This window comes from Petaurus breviceps, unplaced genomic scaffold (assembly GCF_028583685.1).
Source record: "Petaurus breviceps papuanus isolate PSGF00001 unplaced genomic scaffold, PetGlider_PUasm1.0 91041, whole genome shotgun sequence".
Taxonomy (NCBI): Eukaryota; Metazoa; Chordata; class Mammalia; order Diprotodontia; family Petauridae; genus Petaurus; species Petaurus breviceps.
Window position 1 is genome coordinate 34,333,099 of NW_027187400.1, and position 22,746 is coordinate 34,355,844.

At 48.3% G+C, this 22,746-nt stretch overlaps 1 protein-coding gene across 4 annotated transcripts in view; it reads right to left on the minus strand.

Annotated features, from left to right (window-relative positions):
- Window positions 1-15,535, minus strand: part of ARHGEF16 (Rho guanine nucleotide exchange factor 16) — a 71,503-nt gene extending 55,968 nt beyond the window's left edge. Inside the window, exons 1-2 of one of the 4 annotated variants that reach the window (XM_069079596.1) lie at window positions 14,920-15,006; window positions 675-726 (exon numbers count right to left, since the gene is read on the minus strand). The gene's annotated coding sequence lies outside the window, so the exon portion shown is untranslated. Of the gene's footprint in view, window positions 1-674; window positions 727-14,919; window positions 15,046-15,282 lie in introns of those variants that run through there. The other 3 variants (XM_069079597.1, XM_069079599.1, XM_069079598.1) reach the window with 3 other exon arrangements.
- Between the last annotated feature and the right edge of the window lie 7,211 nt (window positions 15,536-22,746).

Sequence of the window (22,746 nt, forward strand, 5' to 3'; positions counted from 1 at the left end):
CAGCAAGGGCCACGGCCTCTCCTGTACTCCCCAAACTCAGCTCATCTCCTGCGCTCCCCAAACCCAGCTCATCTCCTGCGCTCCCCAAACCCAGCTCATCTCCTGCCTCCAGGCCAGATGCCCACTCCCATCTCCCCCTGTCCAGCTATACTTTCCATCAAGGCTCAAACTCAGGTGCGATGCCCCTCCTCCCCAAAGGACTGCCTCCACACTGAAATGATATGTGTATGTATGTGTACATATATACATATTAATATTATCACACACAGTAATTTATGCTCGTTTAACTAAATTTACATGTATTCTACACATCAGCATTTTATTATATAATACTAATAAGCATATACATGTATTGATGATACATGTATAATAACAGCATTTATATGTGCCAGTCATGATGCTAAGTGTTCTATAAATACCTCATTTGGTTCTTGAAACAACCCTAGGTGGTAGGTGCTATTATTATCCTTATTTTTAGCAGAGGAAACTGAATCAGAGGTGAAGTGACTTGTCCAGGGTCATACAGCTAGTTTAGTGTCTGAGGCTGGATTTGACCTTAACTTCAGGTCTGGCATTCTATCCACTTCGACTTATCTCTGTATAAGATGTTTCTCCTCCCTCCTAGAGGACAGGAGCTATTTGAATCACTCAACAAACATACATTGGGCACTTACTGTATGCTTCAAAAACAAATTCCAGGGATATACAACTTCCTGTCCTCGGTGCCTGGTAAAGGAAGACACTGGTGAATAGTGGGACTAACAGACCAACTTTTATCTCAGAATTAATCTCTGGGACTTGATTTCCCCATCTGTAAGATGGAGGAGATCAGTTGTGGGGTAAAAGCTTAGTCTATTTACTTTCCATTCAAATGAGATGATGGCCGCTGGGAGGTAGTAGCCCTGGCATCTGCTCCTAATTATTTCACAAACCACCTTGGCCAGGGGCAGCTAGGTGGTGCAGTAAATAGAGCACCGGCCTTGAAGTCAGAAGGACCTGAGTTCAAATTTGACCTCAGACACTTGATACACTAGCTGTGTGACCTTGGGCAAGTCACTTAACCCCAATTGCACTGCCTTTTCCCCTTCCAAAAAAACAACAAAAAAAAAAACAAAGACCAAACTATCCTGGCCAAATCTCAGCATTTCAGCTTTGGGAGGAACCTCGGGGACCAATGAGTCTAATAAGCCAAGCCAGGAGGCCCGAGATGGAAGACCACCCCCTCCTCCAACTCTGAGAAAGGGTGGCTGCTTCTCCAGCCTCCGGGGACAGGAATCACTGACTCTAAGCACCCCCTTCCTGGGACTCAGATCTGTAGAATAAGACTGACCACTGGCCATCCCTAACCCCATCTGCCCCACCCACCAGGTTAAGGTGCTTTCCTCATAACAACCCTGAGAGACCAGTAATCTGTAAATTAAGTAAACAGAGTCTTCTTCACAGCTCTTCAGCTCCTGTTCGGATCCTGTGTTAGGGTCTAAGAGGGAAGCCCTCAAGAAGCCCTCATTCTACTTGGGGGGACAATATCATCAATCTCTTTAATTGGAGAGCTTGCTTCCTATGTGAAACAAGCAGAGTCAGGGCTTGGCATACAGTAGGGGGTCAATAAATGCTTGTTGATTTGCCAGTAAGTAAGTACAGAGTGAATAAATACAAAGTCAAAACCGGAGAGTTTGGGAGGGAGGGCACTAGCAGATTTATGTAGAAGGTGGTGCTTGAGCAGATCCTCCAAGAAAGAGAGTGGTTCTATGAGGCTCAGATGAGAAGAGAGGGCATACTGGGCAGGGGGGACTGACTGAGGCAAAGGCACAGAAGTGGTAAAGACCGTTACTGCCATTAGAAAGACTCAACTTGAATATAACTGAATGTGGATTGTCTGACATAGACAATAAGCAGCAAAAACCCAGGATTCACATTCAGGTTGAGTCCAATCAATCCTCCAGCAAGCATTTATTAATTGCTGCCTGTATACAAGGTAGTTACAGCACTATGCTGAGAGCTAATTAAATGTCTCCAGGGTGCTCCACTGAGGATACAGAAACCAAAGATGAAACTATTCCCCCTCCCAAGGAAGTGACAATGGGAGAGAAGTCTCTTGAATCCTGGAGCCTCCATGGCCAGGCTTTCCCCCCTGTGCTAATTAGGTCTATGAATGGTCTCTGAGGCCTTCCCCTGTCTGATGGCAGATGCTGGCCAGGACAGACCTTGGGTATCGGGAGACAGTGTCCACCATTCATTCATGCCTGTTATTTCCCAAGAAGCCCCAGGCTCCAAGTTGCTGCTGCACACACACATCTCTCTGTTCAGAGGCCAAAACCGGGCCAGAAACACCCAGACTCGGACTGGGCTACAGGACCCTCTTCCTTCTTGCAGGCCTCAGTTTCTTCCAGATTTAATGATCTCTGTGCTCCCTCTTCCAGGTGAAAATGTCTCAAACCTTCTTAACTCCTTTCCTGCAACAACCCCCTGATGTAATAGCAAAACTCTGATTATCCCCATTTCAGAGAAGGTAAAACTGACACTCATTTCAACACTCACTCACTTTGGGACTACAAGGTGCCAGGTGCTGGGCATGAAAGGATTTTTTCTAAAAGTTAAAGAAAAGAAATAATTCCTACCTGTAAGGGGCTTACCTTCATTTCAAAACAAGAAAAAAGTCACAAATATAGCCCAATGTCACACGTCCAGAAAGTGGCAGAGTTCATACTCAAACCCAGGTCTCTCCTGCCCCCAAATTCAGTGATCTTAATGAAATAACAATAAATGACATTGATACTTGTGATGGTAATGATGGTGATATGAAAGGCAGAGTAACACAGAAGATGAGGAACCATCCTTGGATACAGGAAGACCTGGGGTCAAGCCCTGCCTTGGACACGTACTGTCTGTGTGACCCTTGTCAATGAACCTCTCCGGGCCTTAAGCTGCTAGGAAGGTGATGCTCAGCATAGGCGGAGGGAGTTTCTGCACCTGGGAGTTCCCTACACTAGGACCCAGGCTCTCTTCTTCATCCTCAGCATCAATACTTATACCGTGTTTTACGTGCCTTACTATCATCTCGTTTGATTGTTGGCAATAACCCCAAGTGGGGGGAGCTATGAATACACCCATTTTACAGAAGCTGGGAAAGGTTAGGCGTCTTGCCCTCAGCCACCTAAGTTAGTTGCCTCTCATCCCCCCAACCCACTACCTCAGTGGTAGAAGCTAGTTCACATATGTTTCTAATTTCTGGGGGTGGCAAAATCGCCCTGCTTGGGTCACTGGCACAGTCTGCGAGGACTAAGAGGAGGTTGGACTCCATCTAGAAGGAAGAGAGGGGAAGGGGGGATGCATTCCAGGCATGGTGGATGACCAGTGGAGGTGGGTGCCAGGAGCAGAGAGAAGGCTGTTTTGGCAGGATCCCAGAGGGAGGCGGACGATGCTGTCCCATAGGGCTGGAGACATCTTCCTGCAACCCGGACGAGTTACAAGAATAATCACAGAATTCCCAGCGACAGGCGGCCATAACAAATGTGGCCCATAAGGGCTGGCTAGTTCTGAGTTTACCCCGGTGTCATCTAAGTACTATTATCCTGGATCACTAATTACATGCTAATAGACGGGCCCAGGTCTGTGCCTTTTAGGCTACTACAACTTCTGTGTCAATGTGGTGCTAGGACCTAAAAGGCATCAGGACATCCTGTATACCCACAAATATTTACAGAATATTAAGTACTATTATCCTGGATCACTAATTACATGCTAATAGATGGGCCCAGGTCTGTGCCTTTTAGGTGACTACAGCTCCTGTGTGAATGTGCTGCTAGAACCTAAAAGGCAGCAGGACATCCTGTATACCCACAAATATTTACAGAATAAATACTGAGGCTTCAGTTATGTCTTTGTGATGAGGCTACAAACGCATCCTATATCATTAGGAAGCAATAATAAGGCAAAGACAAATCAGGGTAGTGCAAAGTCTCCCTGCCCCAGCTTCCTCACAGCCCCCCAGGCTCAGGCCAAACTCCACCCATCACTGGACTCTCTGCCCCCCCCACACGTGTGTGTGTGTGTGTGTATAAAAACACATGCACATATACACACTCAATTATTATAGGTAAATACATGCACACACATGTAAATATACACACACATCTGTGTATAGACATGCAAAGTACACACATACATATATTCACGTGTATGCTGTATTGTGTGGTGTGTATACAGTAGACACGTGTATATATACATGTATATCTACATGCATGCACATGTGTGTGTTTGACTTGCCCAGGGTCACACAGCTAATAAGTGTCTGAGGCCAGATTTAAACTCAGGAAGATGAGTCTTCCTGACTCCAGCCAGTCCCAGCCCTCTCTGTGTGTATGCACACATACACACACCCCCCCCACACCCTTTGAGGCTGCGTTTGCTTTACACACCTTATCTTATTCAACTCTCACAACAGATGAGGGCTGGGTCTCACCAGGGTCATAATAATGGCTGTGTGTGTGTGTGTGTCCCTGGGTAAGTCCCCTAACTTCCTGATCCTCCAGTCGAGTCTCACAGACTCTACGTCCCTGAGTCCTTCACCTTTTCTGTGCCCTGACCCACTCTAGGCAGCGTCTAGGGGAAGCCTATGGACCCTTCTCAGAATCATGTTTTAAAATGCATGATATAAAAGGAGAGAATTACAAAGAAAACCAATTCAAGGAAATAAAGTTAGGAAAATCTTTTTTTAAATTGAATTCACACTCCCCAGGTTAAGGACCCTGATTAAGGGACAGAAAAAGGAGGGACCTGCCTTGGGAAATGGAGCTTCCTCACCCCAGAGCTCCCTGTTCCAAACAAATCATGGGTCCAGGTCCTGGCCCTATTGAAAGTTTGCAAAATACGTTCCCTATAGTCTCTCATTTGCTCGAAACTACCCTGGTGAGGTGGGTACTGCAGGTTTAATTAGCCCCATTTTACACACAAGGAAAAGTGAGGCTCAGGGGTTCAACAGCTTGCCCAGGGTCACTCAGCTAGGAAGTGTCATGGGTGGAATTCCAGCTGAGATCTCTGCTGACTCTCCATCACACGCACAGGCTTGGCCATACTCACCAGTTCCCCTCCCCAAACAACAAACTGACTAAAGGCTTCCCCCAGCACGAAATGGCTCCTTCCCTGGCTCCTGGCTCACTCTGCCTTTCACCTGGGCACATTCCTCCTACTTCCTGGTGGGCAGCATGCCCTTCTGGCCCATCCCTCTACAGATCCCCTTCCACACATGTGGGTTGGCTTCATTGGGCCCTCCTGCCTCCGCCCCAGGTCCCAATGTTCTTCCTGAACTCCCTTTGCCATGGCCCCAGAAACTCTCTCCTGGGCCCTGGTGAGGTCTTCTGGGGCTGTTCAGGTTTCCATGCCCCTCCCTAAGGCGGCCTACATTTGTTCTGGGGTCAGAGATGCCCCAGTGGGAACCTGTTTGGTGAGCAGTCATTCCAGGCCTGTAAGCAGCTCTGCCCAGAGGTGGGGCCCAGCAGGGCCAGGCTATATACCCTCTGGAGCCCAGCCACACCCCACTGGCCTCAGGAAGTAAGCCAGTGGTCCCACAGCACCTGCCTGGCTCCACCCACCTGGCATAGATGAGGGAGGTAAATGAGGGCCCCATTCTAGGATGCTCTGGTCCCAAGGGGAAGGTGCATGGGATACACTTGGATATAACCCCAAGGTCCTATAAGCCACCTTAGGGGAATCCATGTGAGCAGTTCTCCCCACCCCAAATAAGTATTTATTATGAGATTAGCACAGCACCTGGAACACAGTAGGCACTTAAATATTTATTAAGGACCTACTATGTGCTAACCACTGGCAGATTAAGCATAAAATGAAAAATCTTTGTGTTTAATGATCTTAAATTCTATTTTGAGTGGGAGGGGGGCAACATGAACACACACACACAAAAACCCCTGAATCCAAATGATATAACTTTGGGGGACAGGTTCTTAACAGCTTGGGAGATCCAGGAAGGCTTCATGTAAAAGGCGGCCCCTGAGCTGAGCTTGGAAAAGTAACTTGGAAAAAACCAGGGATTCTCGACAGGTAGAGGTAAGGAGGGAGGGCCTCCTCAGGCACAGAAAACAGCAGGTGCAAAGATTCAGAGATGGAAGAAGGTATAAAATAGGCAGGGAGGGGTGGGGCCAGAGAAATAGCCATGGACTCAGGCTGGGTGAACATGGGAGAGTCTGTGTCTCCCCGTAAATGAGGGACACGGGTATGAATCCCAGTCCTGTCCCCTCCTCACAAGCTGGAACCTCTTTGGGCTTCAGCTGTCTCATATGTGATAAAAAGGGATGGGCAGACAAAGAGACCTCTAAAGTCTGTGATCCCAAGAGTGTGCAGCCAAAACTTTGCCAGGGAAAGTGAGCACAAATATTTCCATTCCCGTACAAACCTGCTTTTTAAAAAGCACAATGAAAACTTCTCCAGTGGGTGTGTGGTGACGTGGAAGGAGACAGGTGAGGAGTCAGGAGAGTCCTGGGTTCTAGTCAGTGTGCCACGTGACCTTGGGAAAATCACTTCCCTCCCCTGGACGAATCACCTAACCTCTCCGGGCCTCATTCCTGGAAAATGAGAAGGTTCTAAGATCCCTTTTCCCTCCAGTCTCCTGTGGTCGACCATAGTTAAGCCCTTTAACTCTTTGCCTCAGGTTTTCGCATCTATAAAATGGAGCGATCTGTAGTTCCCACATCCTGGGTGCCTGAAAGGCTCAAATGGCCAAAGGCCAGCTGTGTGCATCAGTCCCCAAAGCTCCCTTGCCTTTATTTTCTATACACTTCTACAGGCATGTGTTGTCTCCTTCTATCCACAGTAAGCTCCCTGAGGGAAGGATCTGCTAATTTTTAGCTTTGTGCCCACAGTACCTGGCACACAGTAGGAGACCCTTAATAATAAATTTGTTCACTGATGAAACAATTCCCCTGATTCACCAGCATCTGCACCCCACACCTAACTCCCCCACCCTGTTCTATTTAGGGGGCTCCCTATTCAATCCCCAGGAACTGACTGTAATCCTTAATCCCTTTTTATAACTCGATGATTCTTTCAAACTCCTTCCTTTAGCCTTTCCACCTTGGCTCTCTGCCCCCCACTCCAGGCCCTCAAACACTCCTAGGGTCACATTTTTTTTGTGACTCCATTGCATTTTGCCAACTCAGGCTAAATACAAGTAAAGAGTCCCCAGAGTCGGAAAGGTAACTTAGGGATCACATCATCCAACCCTTTCATTTTCCAGACAAGGAAACTGAGGACCAGAGAAAATATGTGATTTGGCTAAGGTCACACAGACCGGAAAGATCTAACCTAGCCAGGATTTGAAGTTGGGTTCACTGATTCAAATCCTAGCACATTGTACTGAGTCAAGGAAAATTAATTTGGGGCACATGCCCCCAAAACTGTGCCTCCTTCATAAATAAAAGAGGACTAAACAATCCTCCAGGGAACAAAGAATCGCAGAATTTCATCAGCAGTCTATAATAATTAAGAAACATTTATATGGCACCTATGATACATTAGGCGCCGTGCCAAGTGTTTTACAATGACCTCATCTGATCCTTACAACAACCTGGGAGGTGTGTGTTTTATTATCACTCCCATTTTACAGATGAGGAAACCGAGGCAAACTGAGGCTACCATCTTGTCCAGGGTCACACAGCTAGTAGGTGACTGAAGCTGAATTTGAACTCGGGTCTTCATGATGCCGGGCATCGTGACTGACTGTTGACACCAGCTGCCAATAACAATCGCTAACATTTTTATAGTATCTTAAGGTTTGCAAAGTATTACGTCATTTGGTCCCCGTAAGGTAGGGTGGTGCTACTATTACAGCCATTTTATCTGAAGGCAGGAAGATGTTAGGTCACTTGACTAGTGTCTGAGGAAGATTTGAACCATCTTGCTGACTCCAAGACCAGCAGAGTATACGGTTTAGCTATGATGATCCCAACCCAAACTGAAAAGTTCTCCCAACATACATTGCACAAGCAGCCATCATTTTTTAGATCTACAGTGAAAGGGAATGACTCTCTCCTTGGGCAGCCCATTGCACTCTGAGAAAGATCTAAGTGTTGGGAAGTCTTCCCTGACACCAAGCCAATATCTGCCTCTTTTAATTTTTCCCTCCATGCTCCTGGTTTTGCTCTCTGGGGCCAACACGGTTCCACCATGACAGTTCTTCAAATGCTTGAACCCAGCTATTATATCCCCCTTGATAGGCAAATATGGCCAGTTCCTTCCCTTATATGGCATACAGTCCAGACCCTTCACCAACCTGACTGTACACCTCCATAAACATTTTCTAGATTACCAATGTCCTCCCCAAAATATGGTACTGGGTTCAAATCCCAGGTCTAGTATTTACAACATGTGTGACCTCCCTGGACCTTAAACTTCCAAATCTGGAAAACGAGGAGCTGAACTATTTGGCCTTTGAAATCTCTTTCAGCATGCAGACCTGTGATCCTTTACTTTTATCCAAGTAACTGATAATCACATTAGACAAATCAGGGCTGAGCACAGATCCCCAGGGCACTTCACCATAGACCTCCTTCCCAACTGACATGTATCCATCATCAATGATTACTCTTTGGGTCCGGTCATTCCACCAGCTAGGAGTGAAATCTATGAACTGTTGTCTAGGTTACCTCTCTCCATATTTTCCAGGAGGTTAGCATGAGATATTTTATTTATTTCCTTTTTTTTTTTTGGAAGGGGGAGGGCAGGGAAATTGGGGTTAAGTGACTTGCCCAAGGTCACATGGCTAGTGTTAAGTGTCTGAGGCCAGATTTGAACTCAGGTCTCCTCCTGACTCCAGGGCCGGTGCTCTATTCACTGTGCCATCTAGCCGCCCCAGAGATATTTTATTTAAAGAACACTGCTAGAAATCTAGGTGAACAGAGCTGGGTAACCTGGGCAAAAAACAGGGAATCTGGTTTGTCCAGTATGACCTGTGTTCCATTAGGAGCCCTACGCTGGCTCTCTGTGTCCATCCCTTCCTCTCCCAGACGTTCATGGGGCAGCGCCACACCCCCAAGTTCTGGAATTGTCTGAGGAGTTCAAACCAAGCTCCCTGGCCTAGTTTATAGATGCTTTTCTTTTGAAGTTTTTGAAAATTGGGATAATGGTTGCCCTTTACAAGGCCTGAATTATCTCTCCTATTCTTTACTACCTTTCAAATATCTCCAATAGTGATTCAAGAACCATATCCACTCATTCTTTCAGTACATGAAGAGGGCATTCACCTGGGCCAGGTGACTTGAATTGGTCCAGGGAAGCCAGGTGCCCTCTATCTCTTTAAATTACTTTTTGGGGGGGTTGTATCAACTCCCTAATTTTGTTCTGAGCTTTACTAGTCCAACGTGGATTCTTTATGGCCGAGAAAACTAAAGCAAAATCACGACTGGGCAGCTCTGCCTTCTCTCTGTGTTTTATCCATCAAACAAGCATTTATTAAGCACCTACCATAGACCAGGCACTGTTAGAAGACAAAATCAAATGGTCCCTGCCCTCCAGGGGTTTACAATTCTTTCTGAGAAGATGCTATGGATGTAACCAAGGTCCATCCTCCAGTCCTTTCCACCCACAGCAACAGTTTTCTCCCTTCTATAACCTCCTCCTTTCCCACTAAAGAGCTAATCCTTTCATTCCCCTCTCCCCTTCCTCACTACCTTTGCTGTCCTTGGCTTTCCCTGAGGGCCATCTCTGGTTGTCCTGATCTATATATTGACATTGGACCCAGGTGGCTCCAGGGGCAAAAGTGAGGCTGGAGACTTTGCACAGCCCGGTCTCACTTACATCCAATTCACTTAGATGTCACGGCATCACCTCTCTGATGTCATGGTCCTCTTCAAAAGTGAAGGACAAGCAACAGACAGAGTTTATTCTGAGTTTCTGTACTCCTGACCCGATTTTTACAGGATCACGGCACGCTTTGTATTCATTCTGTTATTTGCCTTTTCTTATCTTCTCAAAAACAGCAACGCAGAGGTTGGTTGGTGATTTCCCTCGGCATCCATACCCCTCTCTCAGGCAGCTCTCCTAATCCCTCCTCTTTCAGGCTGTTTCTCTGTGTCTTAGGGACTTTCCTTTGGCACATTCCTCTGTAGAATGTCAGGCCACTTGATGCTACCTACCCCTCCTCTGAATCCCCTGCCGCACTACAGGCTAGAATGAGAAGGAGTGAGCCCCAGTCTGCCTCGGTTTCCTCTCCTCTGCCACAAACTAATAGAGGATAGTCACCCCCTGCACCATCCCCAAGGTCCTTCTCTGATGTCCCTCTGGGTCACAGAGGTGACTCTGCCCAGGGTCCAGAAGGCTGCAGAAAGAGACCAACAGCTCCAATTAGGGCCACAAAGCCAGACAGCCAACAAGGGCTGGATGCCACCTGCCGCCTGAGGGTCAGTCTACCCAAATTCTGAGAGCCTCATCTCCAGGTTGGCCACAGAGGGGCCGAGTCCCCTCTCAAAGGCTGTTCCATTGGTGGAACAGGGAGCACTGAATAAATCACAGGCTCTTGAAATACTTTGTAATCATGACCAACAAGAAGGCATCTGCTTACAGGAAGAATTCAGGTTTCTAGAACAAAGAATGGTATCACAACATAAACTCCAGGCCTAGAGTTCCAAGGGACCTCAGAGGCCATCTAACCCACATACACCCCATTTTACAGATGAGGAAACTGAGGCCTCTGGAAGGGGAGGTGACATGCCCAGGGTTACCCATATAGTAAATATCACAGAGAGGATCTCTGATGTGAAAGCATGGGTTCTTTCCAGCTTTTTTTTCCCCAACAACAACCCCAGTGAGGTTCGAGTCAACATATAGCTAAGTTTAGTAAAACAAGGGTTGGGGAGGGCTAGATGACCACAAAAGCCCCTTCCTGACTCCCAACCCCACAGTAACTTACAGTCAGAGCCAAGGTGAGTGACCTGTGGTGGGACAGAGGCAGCAGCTGCTGCCAATGATCGGCAGGAGGGCACCAGGCTTTCCTCCTCTGAGCCCCACTGTAAACAGCAGATAAAAAGCAGGGAGAGCCAGGGTCAGCCTGGAGAGCTGGGGGTTAGGAGAGACGGGCCTGTCAGGCTGTGCCTGCAAAGGCTGTTTGTTTGGGAAGGAGAAAGAGCCTGTGATGGTCAACCAAGATCTCTGGGTGATACAGAGCGGGTATTTCTGGAGGCCTGTTTGTTCCTGGGTGGCTTTTCTTGTGGAAACAATGCTGCATCTAAAGACCCATAAAGAAGGGACTTCAAGTCCCAGTGACCCTGGGCAAATCACCGACTCTCATTATCACCATCTGCCAAATGGGGACCATTATATTGCCCTGGTACCTCAGGGTTGCTATAAGGAAAAGATGTTGTAGGGCTCATATCAACAGCTCAATGTCAGTGGAAAAATTGTACAAAAAGAAAGAGAAAGGAATATGCATTTATTAAGCACCTACTAAATGCTAAGTGCTTTACAAATATGACCTCATTTGATCCTCACAACATCCCTGGAAGGTAGGTGCTGCCATGATCCCCATTTTACAGATAAGGAAGCCGAAGCAAAGAGGTTAAGTGACCTGCCCAGGGTCACACAGCTAGTAAGTGTCTGAGGCTGGATCTGAACTCAGGTCTTCCTCACTCCAGACCCAGCACTCTATCTGCACAGTGATGATTCTAAGTCATGAGGTCACAGTTGGAAGGGACTGTCAAGGCCATCTGGTCCAATCCATACAGGGACAAGAACACCCTAAAAACATGCATGAACTTGTCTCCCATTAGAACATAAGATCCTTAAGAGCATGACCACCTCATTCTTTGTATTTTTACCCCCAGGGTCTAGCATGGGGCATGGTGTATACCAAGTGTCAAATAAATTCTTGTCTTACTGACCCCTGACAAGGAGTCATCCAGTGATGGGGAACTCCCTATGTCCCAAGATGGCTCGTTCCATTTATAGACAACTCTCATCAGAAGGAAGGTTTTCCTTATGTGGAGTCTCAATCTGCCTTAATCTAACTTCTACCCAATGCTGTTCATCCCACCCTAGTAACTCAACCTTACAGCTCTTCAAATTCTTAAAGAAAGCTATCCTGTTCCACCTAACAGTCTTGTCTATGCTAAACATCCCCAGTTCCATTAATCACCTGCTGCATGGCCCAGACACAAAATCTGTCATCATTCTGGACATCCACGTCCTTGGTGACACTTTCTGAACTCTATTCAGCCAGTTGGGCCTGTACCAGCGATTGAGGACCTGGGCAGTCAGCAAGTCTAGGACCCCGACATTTCCCCAAAAGTTGAATGGAAATAATACTGATGCCCGTCATCTTACATGTGTTTAAGTGCTTCTGACTTTTAAAAATATTTCCACATGGGTTATCTCATTTGATTTTCCCTGCACTCCATGAAACAGCTGTTGTCCCCATTTCGCAGATATAAGGAAACTGAGGCCTAAGTGACTTTCTAGAGGTCGCTTTGCTGGTTGGTGAAAGAGCTGGGTCTAGGATCCAGTACAAAGTCCTGTGTTCTTTCCACCAGACCAGGGCTTCTTAAACTTTTTCCAGTCGTGACCCCTTTTCACATTTGGCCAGTTTGTTGGCATTGCATGGCCTGAGGGCATGTGCAGTAAAGTTGTGGGATGGAATTCTGGTAAACCATGCCACAAACACTTCAGATTCATTATATGTTTGATTTTTAACTAATTTTTGATAGTTGTGCGTTCAGAAACCTTTTACTGCTGCCAAATTTTTCACAACCCCATACGGGGTTGAGACCCACAGTTTCAGAGGCACTGCACTGGACCCACAATTCCCCCTTCCCATCTCCCTGGAAAGGGTGGGGAAAATGATAGCATTCCCTGACTTGCTCTCTAGTTGTGAACAGAAAGGCACCCAACCCCCAGAGATCCCCTAGCAGCAGGCATTACAGACACAAGGCAATGTATTATCACCACCACACAAAGCATTTCTTATAGGAAGGAGATAAAGATGTAAGTTATAAGGCTAGTCTCTGACAGTCAGCTAGAAATAGAAATGGCCAGAGTTCAGATGAACTCTCACCTCCACAGTGGTTAGGTCCACACTGCAGGCTGCTGGGAAGACTGACTCTCCATCACATAATCTTGGATTCTCAAGTCCTTGGACCCTTAAGGATTTGAAAAGGGAATGCTGACCAGAGGCTGAGAGAATTGGGAGGCCTTTTTGTGGCTTGGCCAGCATGGAAGAGAGAGGGAAGGAGAGGGGCTGGGTGGCCCCACTGGACAGAATGTGGGACTTCATTCAGAAAGATCTGAGTCTGAATTCCACCTGTAAGGAGTCAATAGGTGGGGGACTGCAGGCTAGTCATACTCCCTCTGAGTTTCGTTTTCTACTAAGGAGGATGGAGAACGCCAGCCACCTCAAAGGGCCAGTAAGAAGATCAAATTAGATAAGGTTTGTAAATGTTTATTAGACAAGTCCCCAGATCTCCCCAAGCTCCAGGCAGTCTCTTAGAATTCTAACAAGTAGTAAGAGTTCTTCATTACCAAAGAAATCAAAGAGGTAGGCTAGGGGATACAATGGGCCTGGAGTCAGGACTTCATCAGAGTTCAAATCCAGCCTCAGACACTTAATAGCTGTGTGATCCTGAGCAAGTCATTTAACCCTGTTTGTCTGAGCTGGAGAAGGAAACTGCAAACCACTCCAGTATCTTTGCCAAGAAAACCCTAAATGGGGTCACAAAGAGTCAGACGTGACTGAAACGAATGAACAACAAAAATGTGTCAGGAATTTCCCTAATCTGTGGGATTACAAAGAAAGGCAAAAATATAAATAATCCCTTCCCTCAAGGAGCTGATAGGGAGGGAGGAGGCGGGAGGAGCAGGTAAATAACTGGGTACCTACTGAGATCTATCCAGAAAGAGAAAGGCCTTCAGTTAGAAGGTGGGATCAAGATCTATCAAGAAGGAAGCCAAGAGGCAGAGGTGAGGAGGGTGAACCATTCCAGGCTGGGGAGAAGGACCCTGTTATTGCAGCTGGACCCCAAGGGGAAATAAAGATGACTGGAAAATCAGGAAGAGGCCAGGTTAGGAAGGGCTCTGAAGGCCAAAACTCGTTTGATTCTGGAGCTCACCCAAAAAACTGTGATTTAGATTAGAAAACCACTAAATGGCTCTGGGCCTCATTTTCCTAACCTATAAAAAAAGGGGAAGACTAATGATAGTATCTGCTTCACTGGATAATGAATGTGAAGCGTTGGCAAACGGGGAACGACACGGAAAGGGTCACAATTTGCATGGGAAAGTATGGAGTGCTTGGCCCGGGCAGGGTGGCGGGATAGGGTTCCCCCCTCCCCAAGCCTCGGACTAGCCCAGCTGCAGGTCAGCAAGTCCAGCTCCCCGTCTCCGCCCGTTGCCAGGGGGCAGGAGGTCTCTCCAAGCCTTTCAGCTCAGTTAGGTAACAGATTAACTCTCAAGTGCCCCTCCCGGGAGACTCAGCCCAGCCGAGTAGGAAGTCCTTCCAGAAGTCTCATCTCCGCCCACCCCCTCCAGCCACCAGAAAAAGAACCGAGTGGCCGAAGGGAAGGGAAGGGCTGCCAGAGGCGAGGAGGGGATGCCGGCCCCCGAATCCAAAGCCGGGTCGCTCCTGGAGGAGGCACCTATGGGCCGGCCAGGACCAAGGCGCATTCCTGGGGAGGAGGGTCAAAAGGCAGCCAAAGTGGCTGCCATCCCCCTGGTCCCGCTGCTTCCTTCCCGTGGGTTCCCGCCCTCCTGCCCGTGCCCCCACGCGCCAGCTCTGGGGTCCCCATCCCCGACCGGAGCGCGCCCCGCAGCCGCAGCGCCCCTCTCCTAAAACGTGCGGGGGCAAAAAAGTTAAGGAAAGCGAGCTTCGGCAGCAGTGCCGGGCGGCTGCGCCGTGCCAGCCCCGCCGCCGCGCCGCTCTCTCACCTGCGCCCCAGCGCACCCCGGGGAAGCGGAGCGTCCAGCGCCGAGCGGCTCCAGCGGCGTCCCGTCCGGTCCCGTCCGGGGCACCGCCGCCCAGCGCTCCCCTCCCCTTCCCCCCTCCCCCTCTCTGCTCTCCCCTCCCACTTCCTGTCCGCCCGCCCGGGATCGCGGGGCTGGGGCTGTCCGAGGGCTGCGGGAGCGGCTGGCGCCCGGGCCAGGGGCGCGCTCCAGGCCGGCCGGACGCGGCTGGCCCGGCTGCCGGGGGTCCGCCGAGCCGGGGTCAGGCGGGCCCGGAGGCAGAGAGGAGGGGGCGGAGCCGGCGCGGCCGCACCTGCCTACCTGGCGGCCGGGCGGGGCGGGGCTCACCTGGCTTGGCCGGGGAGGGGGCGCTGTCCGCCCCAACTGCTGGGGGGAGGCAGTCTAAGGCCTGGCCGAGGTCCGAAGGCCCGGGGCTTACGTCACCGCCCCGCCCCCCGGCTTACCTGCCGGGCCAGGTAGCGACGAGGCCACGTGATGGCGGAGTCCGCCGGGCCACCTCCTGGGGCAAGGTCCGCAGCCCCAGACCTGGGTCGTACGCACCGCGCGCTCTAGCTTGGGCCCTGCTCTCTCAGGGCGGTCTCTGCCCCGCGCGCCCCTCCCCCGGAATTAGGAGGCGCCCTGATTGGTCGTTTCGTGGGCCCCCTTCACCTCTCCAACTCGGCTTAGGTTCTCCCCCCACACCCCTCCCCCCCGTCCGTGTTCTCCTAAGTCTTGGGAAACTTCCGAGGGCGCTTTAAGAATGAGTGTGTGTGTGTGTGTGCGTGTGTACACGTCTCTCTGCAAGAATCCGTGTATGAGTGTGCCTTCTTGATTTGAGTGTGTTTGCACGCATGTAGGCATGCCAGGGTCTGTGCATTGAGATCTGAATGTGCATACAGACTTCTGCTCGCCTCTCAGCGCGGGAATTCACATGCATGTCTGGGTCTACAAAAGTGGCTTATGCATATGTTCGTCCTTGCACACATTTGCAAGTTTTGTGTGTGTGTGTTTACTCATATGCTTGCCTGCAGGTTTTGTGTGTGTGCATGTGTTTGCATGCCTACATATGTGTGTCTCCTCCAGTTTACCTCTTTCCATCCCCGTGCATGTGTTCGGCTGTTTACAAGTGGACGCTTCTGGACTGTAAGTACTGCAGCTCTTAACTCAGTGTATTGAACTTAAGCCAGGGATTCTTAATCTTTTCTGTGTCCTGCACCCCCTTTGACAGTCTGGGAAAGCCTATGAGCCCCTTTCCAGAATGCAAATATTTTAAATGCATGTAACAAAATACATAAGGACTGCAAAGAAAACCAATTGAATTGAAGTAGTTAATAAATTACATATTAAAAAAAAAACAAGTTTTCAGACTCAGGTTAAGTAAGAACAGGTAACCTAGTAGGCCCTCAATACATGTCTACAATTGATTGTCTTTCTATGCAAATCTGTGATTTCATGGCCTCCCATCTGCTTTCCCTCCCTCCCACCCTAAGTTCTTATCTGCCCTTCCCCAAGCTTCCTGACCTTCTCTGAACGTCTCTGATAGCTGTGCACTTCTCTGGGCCCCGCTCTGTACCCAAAGCTTCCTCCCCCCATCTCTCCATGTTGTGGGCCAGCAGAGTCCTTCCCATTACCTTTTCTGTGTGACGGAGGTTCAGTCTTTTTCTCTCCCCTTAAATCTTCCCTGGGCTATAAAATTAGCAGTCCCTGTAATTTTAACGAGTTTATTTGTCCATGTCCCTTCATGAAATATGGTGCCAAGCAACTGGGGACTCTATACTAGATGATGGGGCAGAAAACACCAAATTGGTTTCTTTTACTGGGATTTGTAATTTCTTAATTGGAAGGAGCTCCAAGGGTGAAAGGAACCCAATTTGCCAAAGCAAATTAGATACTCCTAGAGAGCTGCCTTGGGAGTGGGGGCTGGGCGCTGAAGGGTAAAGGGATTGACCAAGGTCACACAGCTAATCTGACTCAGAGGCAGGGCTTTGACACAGGCTGTTCTGATTCTGATGCTGCTGGCCAGGGCCTCTGCACCATATCTCCCAGAACTATGGACATCATTCTTCAATTCATGCAGCCAGGGGCTGAGTTAGCTTTGGGGAGGGCCTTCATATTTAGGATCCTAGATTTGTATCTGGAAAGGACCCTAAAGATCATGTAGTTCAACTCTTTCAGTCTATTAATAAATAAGCATTTATTAAGCACCTACTATGTGCTGGACACTGTGCTAAGCACTGGGCACAAATAAACATTTATTAAGCACCTACTGCATGCTGGACGTGGTGCTAAGCACTGGGCATGAATAAACATTTATTAAGTTCCTACTGTGTGCTGAACACTGCTAAGCACTGGACATAAACACTTATTGAGTGTCTACCATGTGCCAAGCACTAAGGGGTAAGGATACAAGAAGAGCCATAAGATGCTACCTGCCCTCAAGGAGCTTACAATTAAATGTTTGGGAAGATGAAGCAGAGGCCCAGAGAAGAGAAGGGATTCCATTCCAATTACTTTGCAGCCTTCCACAGCACATAGATCAGGGCTCTGTGTGGCAGCTGGTTGTCTTTTCACTGCTCAGCTAACTTTTTACTTAACCTCTTTTTTTCTTCGTTAGCCTCAGCTGATGGTGCTTCCCATTGATAAGCTAGGCAGCATCCAGAGGATGTAGCCAGGAAGGTGAAGGGCCTCCCCCAAGCCCAACCCACAGGAGGATCTGTGGAAGGACCCAGACATGTTTAACCTGGAGAGGATGGTGAGTTTGTACCATCGGTACAAGATAACCGGCCATCTCCCAGTATCTGAAGGACTGTCCTGGAGAAAGGATCGGGTCTCTTCAGCTTGGCTCCAGAAGGCAGAGCCCAGAGCACAGGGTCTAAGTTACAAAGATGTCTATCAGCTTGATGTTAGAGGGAAAAATAATAAATTTCCAACAATTTCTAGTCATCCAGAAGTGAATGGGGCACATGGGAGAAATGGTGGTCTCCCCTTCCCTGGAGGTCTCCAAGCAAGCACTGTGTAGATGACAGTAGGAATCCATTTTGGATCATGGAGGTTGAGGTCCTCTCCAGACCTCAACCTGAGTCTTCTTCCCTGGAATCCCTGCTCCTAGACCCAGAACTGAAAGGGACCTCAGAGGCTACCCCTCGTTTTACAGATGGGGAAACTGAGGCCCAGAGAGGGAATAGGATCCTGGATTCAGAGCTGGAAGGGTCCTCAGAGGCCACCCCTCATTTTACAGATGGGGAAACTGAGGCCCATGAGGGGAAATAACTTGTCAGAAGCCACAAGTAGCAAGGACCAAGAATTGGGGTTGATCCCAGATCGTTTTTCTCAAACCCGGATCCTGTTTCCCAAACTCAGCATACTTCCCATTAATTCCACTGAGCTGCTGCATCTGGTGGAGGTCAGCTGACCCTCCAGGCTTTTCCTCTCCATGCATGGAAAGTTAGAGATCTCATTTTCTGATATCAGATGTGGAAGAATGTTCTCTCCCTTTGGATTCACATCCTCTGGCCAAGCCTGCTGAGTGGGGGCTCCGCCCGCCCTCTGCTGTTTCAGGATGGGCATTGCAGGGTCCCAGAGGCTGTGCCCACACTGGCCAGGTAGATAGGGTTAGAGCTGGATTTTAACAACAGGTATTTATGTTCTAGAGCCACACGACAGACCTCGGCCTCCTCAAAGACCCCTAAGCTTTGGGGTGTCTGAAAGGCCACTTGAGTTGATAAGAAAACATGTCCAGTAGCTGGAAACAGTTTCTCACCCAACACTGCTGCTGTTTTCTAGCTCTAAAATTCTCTACTACTCCTACTACTATAATTATAACAATAACATTAATATAGTGTTTAAATGTTTGCATAGCAGGGGCATCTGGGTGGTAAGTTCACTTAACCTCTCACTCACTAGCTGTGTGACCCTGAGCAAGTCACTTTACCCTATTTGCCTCAGTTTCCCCATCTGTAAAATGAGCTGGAGAAGGAAATGGCAAACCATTGCAGTATCTTTGCCAGGAATATCCCAAATGTTCCTGGGCAAGTCACTTTACCCTATTTGCCTCAGTTTCCCCATCTGTAAAATGAACTGGAGAAGGAAATGGCAAAGCACTTCAGTATCTCTGCCAAGAAAACCTCAAATGGGTTCTTGGAGAGTTGGACACTATCTAACAAGATGATTTCACATAAATCGTATTGCTTAATTCACAGAACAACCGTGCGAGACTTGTTTTCAGGGGGAACTGCTCTGTTATTTCACTGGTGTAAGGAACTCCTGGTGAGAAGCTCCCTCTATCAGCACAGATGGGCACCTGTTTTCAGGCTCAGAACCAGGATGCTGGGAGAATAACCTGTCCAGGCTCCCAAAGCCAGCAGGTGTCAGAGGCAGGATTCAAACCCAAGTCTTCCTGCCTCCTCTCTCTCCACTATGCCTGACAGCTTTCTGTCCATTTTACACTTGAGAAAACTGTGGTTTAGGGAGAGCGAGTCACCCCAGGCCTCTTGTGACTCCAGGTTCACTGCTGTCACCCACAAAACCATGAATTTCTTAGCTCTAGAATGGGCAGGGACTGCAGACACTTCCTTCTCTGGCTCATTTCACAGATGGGGAAGCTGACACAAATAGTGGTGAGTGACTTGTCCAGGGTCACACAGCTAGTAAGGCTGAATTTGAACTCATGAAGGTGAATGTTCCTTACTGGAGGCCTGGAGCCCTACCCACTATGGTGCCACCTAGCTGCCCTGGTATGTCATCAGTGCTTAATAAATGTCTGTTGATTGATGGATTACTAACCATAGGACCCTGTACAAAATGCTTTCCATCCGTTATCTTTTTTGATCCCCCCCCAGCATCACACTGTCCCTCCAATGACAATCTAGTGGAGGAGAGGCTACTATTATTCCCATTAAGAGCCTTGGTTTCCTCATTTGTAAAACTGGGCCAGCCCACCTTACAGGGATATAATGAGGATCCTCAATCCTTGAACAAGTATTATTAAGGAAGGCATATGCCTCTAGGAGGTATAGTGCCTAGAGCACTGGGTCTGCAGTCAGAACGACCCGAGTTCAAATCCAGCCGTATTTGCTGTGTGATCTTGGCCAAGTCACTTAACCTCTGTATCAGCTTCCTCATCTGTAACATGGGGATAATAATAGCATCTCTCTCAGGGTTCTTGTGAGATATAATCATTGTAAAACTCCTTAGCATAGTGCCAAGCACCTGATAAGCATTAGTTATCATTGTCATGACTTCACATCTGCCTCTAGCACCTACCTCCCAGGTTGTGGTGAAGATCAAATGAAATAATAATTGTAAAAGTATTAAATTAGCACAGTGCCAGGCAAACAGTAGGCATTTAATAAATGCTTATTTCCTTTCTCTGTCCCCCTCCCCCACCCCCCATCTTAGCAATGACCCCAGAGAGCTTACAGTCTATATAGGGAGAGAGACACCCCCTAGCCCAGCAAGACCCTGGGACCAGAGAGGGAAGGCCCCAAGGATGCACAGCTAATAAGATTCAGAGGCGAGATTCAAACCCGGGTTCTTTGACTCCAGAGTAATTTTTTCTTTCAGTTGTGCAACACCTGAACATGCACAAATGTTATCATGTATGTGAAACTCTTTGCAAGCCTGAAAGCACCATTTAGAAGTCAACTGTTCTTAAATCTATGATCCCTACCACAAGCAGCCAGTATGAAAATCTGGGGACACTCTGCCCTCTGGTGGCCGCTCTCCAGTATAGCATGCCCACAACGGGACCTCTGCAGAGAAATTGAATTCTCTCCTGCCTCGCTCTCCCCTAAAGGAGGGAACAGTCAGGGTACATCTACAGAAACGACAGAATCTAGGGGTGTGGGTCTTCTAATCCAACCCCTTCACGTTAGATGCACAACTATGGCCAGCATTTATGGAGTGCTTTAAGACTTTCACAAATATCTCATTTGATTTTCATTAACACCTCTGGGAGGCAAATGGAGAAACTGAGGCAGACTGTGGTTAAAGTGACTTACCCAGGATGTCTCCAAGGCTGGATATGAACTGATGTCTTCTAGGTCCAGCGCTTCCATTCCCTACACAAGAGTAATACTCTCATGCTCTGACACCCCAGAGTGCAGAACCAGATTAAATCACTGGGAGATTAACAAAAATAAGTAAAAAATACAGTACCAGCATAGATAATGTTAATTGGTGGCTTTCCAAGTTGGTATGTGGCTGACATAGGCCCTGACACCAGGCATTATACCATCTAACTGTCTCAACTTTATTTGAATTAGAGGCTGTTCCCCATAAATGTTCCATAGTTGGCCACTCCTGCATTAAATATAAGAGAGATGAAAATTGCACATAAGGAATATTAAATATAAGGATAAAATTATATATAAGGATAAAGGAAAATTACACATAAGGGAAGGGGGAGGGGCTTTTTAGGAAGGGAAAGAGAAGACAGCTTTTTTTCTCCCTAAGATTTCCCCCATGAATTTCTAAAAGAATATTTTTGCTGACTTTTGTCATCTGACCCCTTTCTGATGGTATACTTTAAGCCTAACCATCTAAGCCTAAGTATTTTCCTGTAGAGATCATGTCTATTCCTTCTTGGGAGCCCCTCTGCTTTCTGCCAGGAAGGTGGAGGTTTGCACCCCTCCTCTGTGACTCAAAGCTCAACCTTCTGTTCCTCCTGGGAACAATGAATCAAAAGTTATAGAACCTTTTCTGCCAGAGTGGGAATTAGAGTCAGGTTTCAACCCTTCCATTTTACAGGAGGAGAAACCGAGGCTCGAGGATGAGCAATTTCTCCAAGGCCCAGGGCAGATTTGTTGAGTTCAGTGATCTCCTTGCCCTCTCCCTGTGTCCCCGTGCCCCCCAACCTCCCCAGATCTTTATCTATCTCGTCAGTGTCCACATCATTTGTCAGCCCCATGATTGGAAGGTCAGTGCAACTATGATTTGACTCCCTTCCTTCCATCCCAGAGAGTGAAGCCTGGTCTAAGGGCCAAGAGTATGAGAGAAAAATCAGATCCTGGCTTCCTGCTGGTTCTTACTCTGAATATCCTCTGTCCTGGAGCTGGGGTGGGGGGTGGGGATTCTGGGGGAGGCTCTAAAGGTCTTCTTGACTCCAGCTCCAGCCCCTCCCTCTCATCCACCTTACTCTGACTCCCCCCCCCATTTGTGTTTTTTTAATCTGCTTCTGCCCCTCCTCCCCCTCATCTCAGGCTTTACACATGCACCTGCCAGCAGGAGATTGCCTTCCATTGTCTGGGGTCTGAGAGGGCAGCAAGCCGCCCGTTTTCCTTGAAGAAGCATTTGAAGTGGGAGGTCTCTTGCCCACAACAGGACCCTTGTCATCCTCCCTTCAGCTTATTTCTTTGACCTATTACATAATTCCAGGCTTCACTTGGGCATTTTCCCGCCTTGGGACCAGGCCAGGAGAGGTCTCTGCAATGACCTTAATATGATGCAGCGAGGTTATTAGCAAGCCTGTTGACAGGAACTTTTATGTCTCGACTCTGAAGTGGAGAGGGACCAGTGGGTGGAGAGCAGGGCAGCGGCCAAACAGGGGATGTCTGTTCCCCTTTGTGAGGCGGGGGCTGGGGACTCATCCCTTTGGCAGCGGAAGGACGGGCTGGCAGGCAGCATGACCTTGCTGACAAGCCCAGATGCCCAAGCAGCTTGGCGAAGAAGATTCTCTAAAGTTCAAAGGCATCTCATTAGCCACTTTCTGGGAATATGACTACTTCTTGGGACTGTCTCCCTTTCCCTCCTCCCACCTTCTCTTCCTTCCTTTCTTTCTCCCTTCCTCCTTCCCTCCCTCCCTTCTTTCCTTTC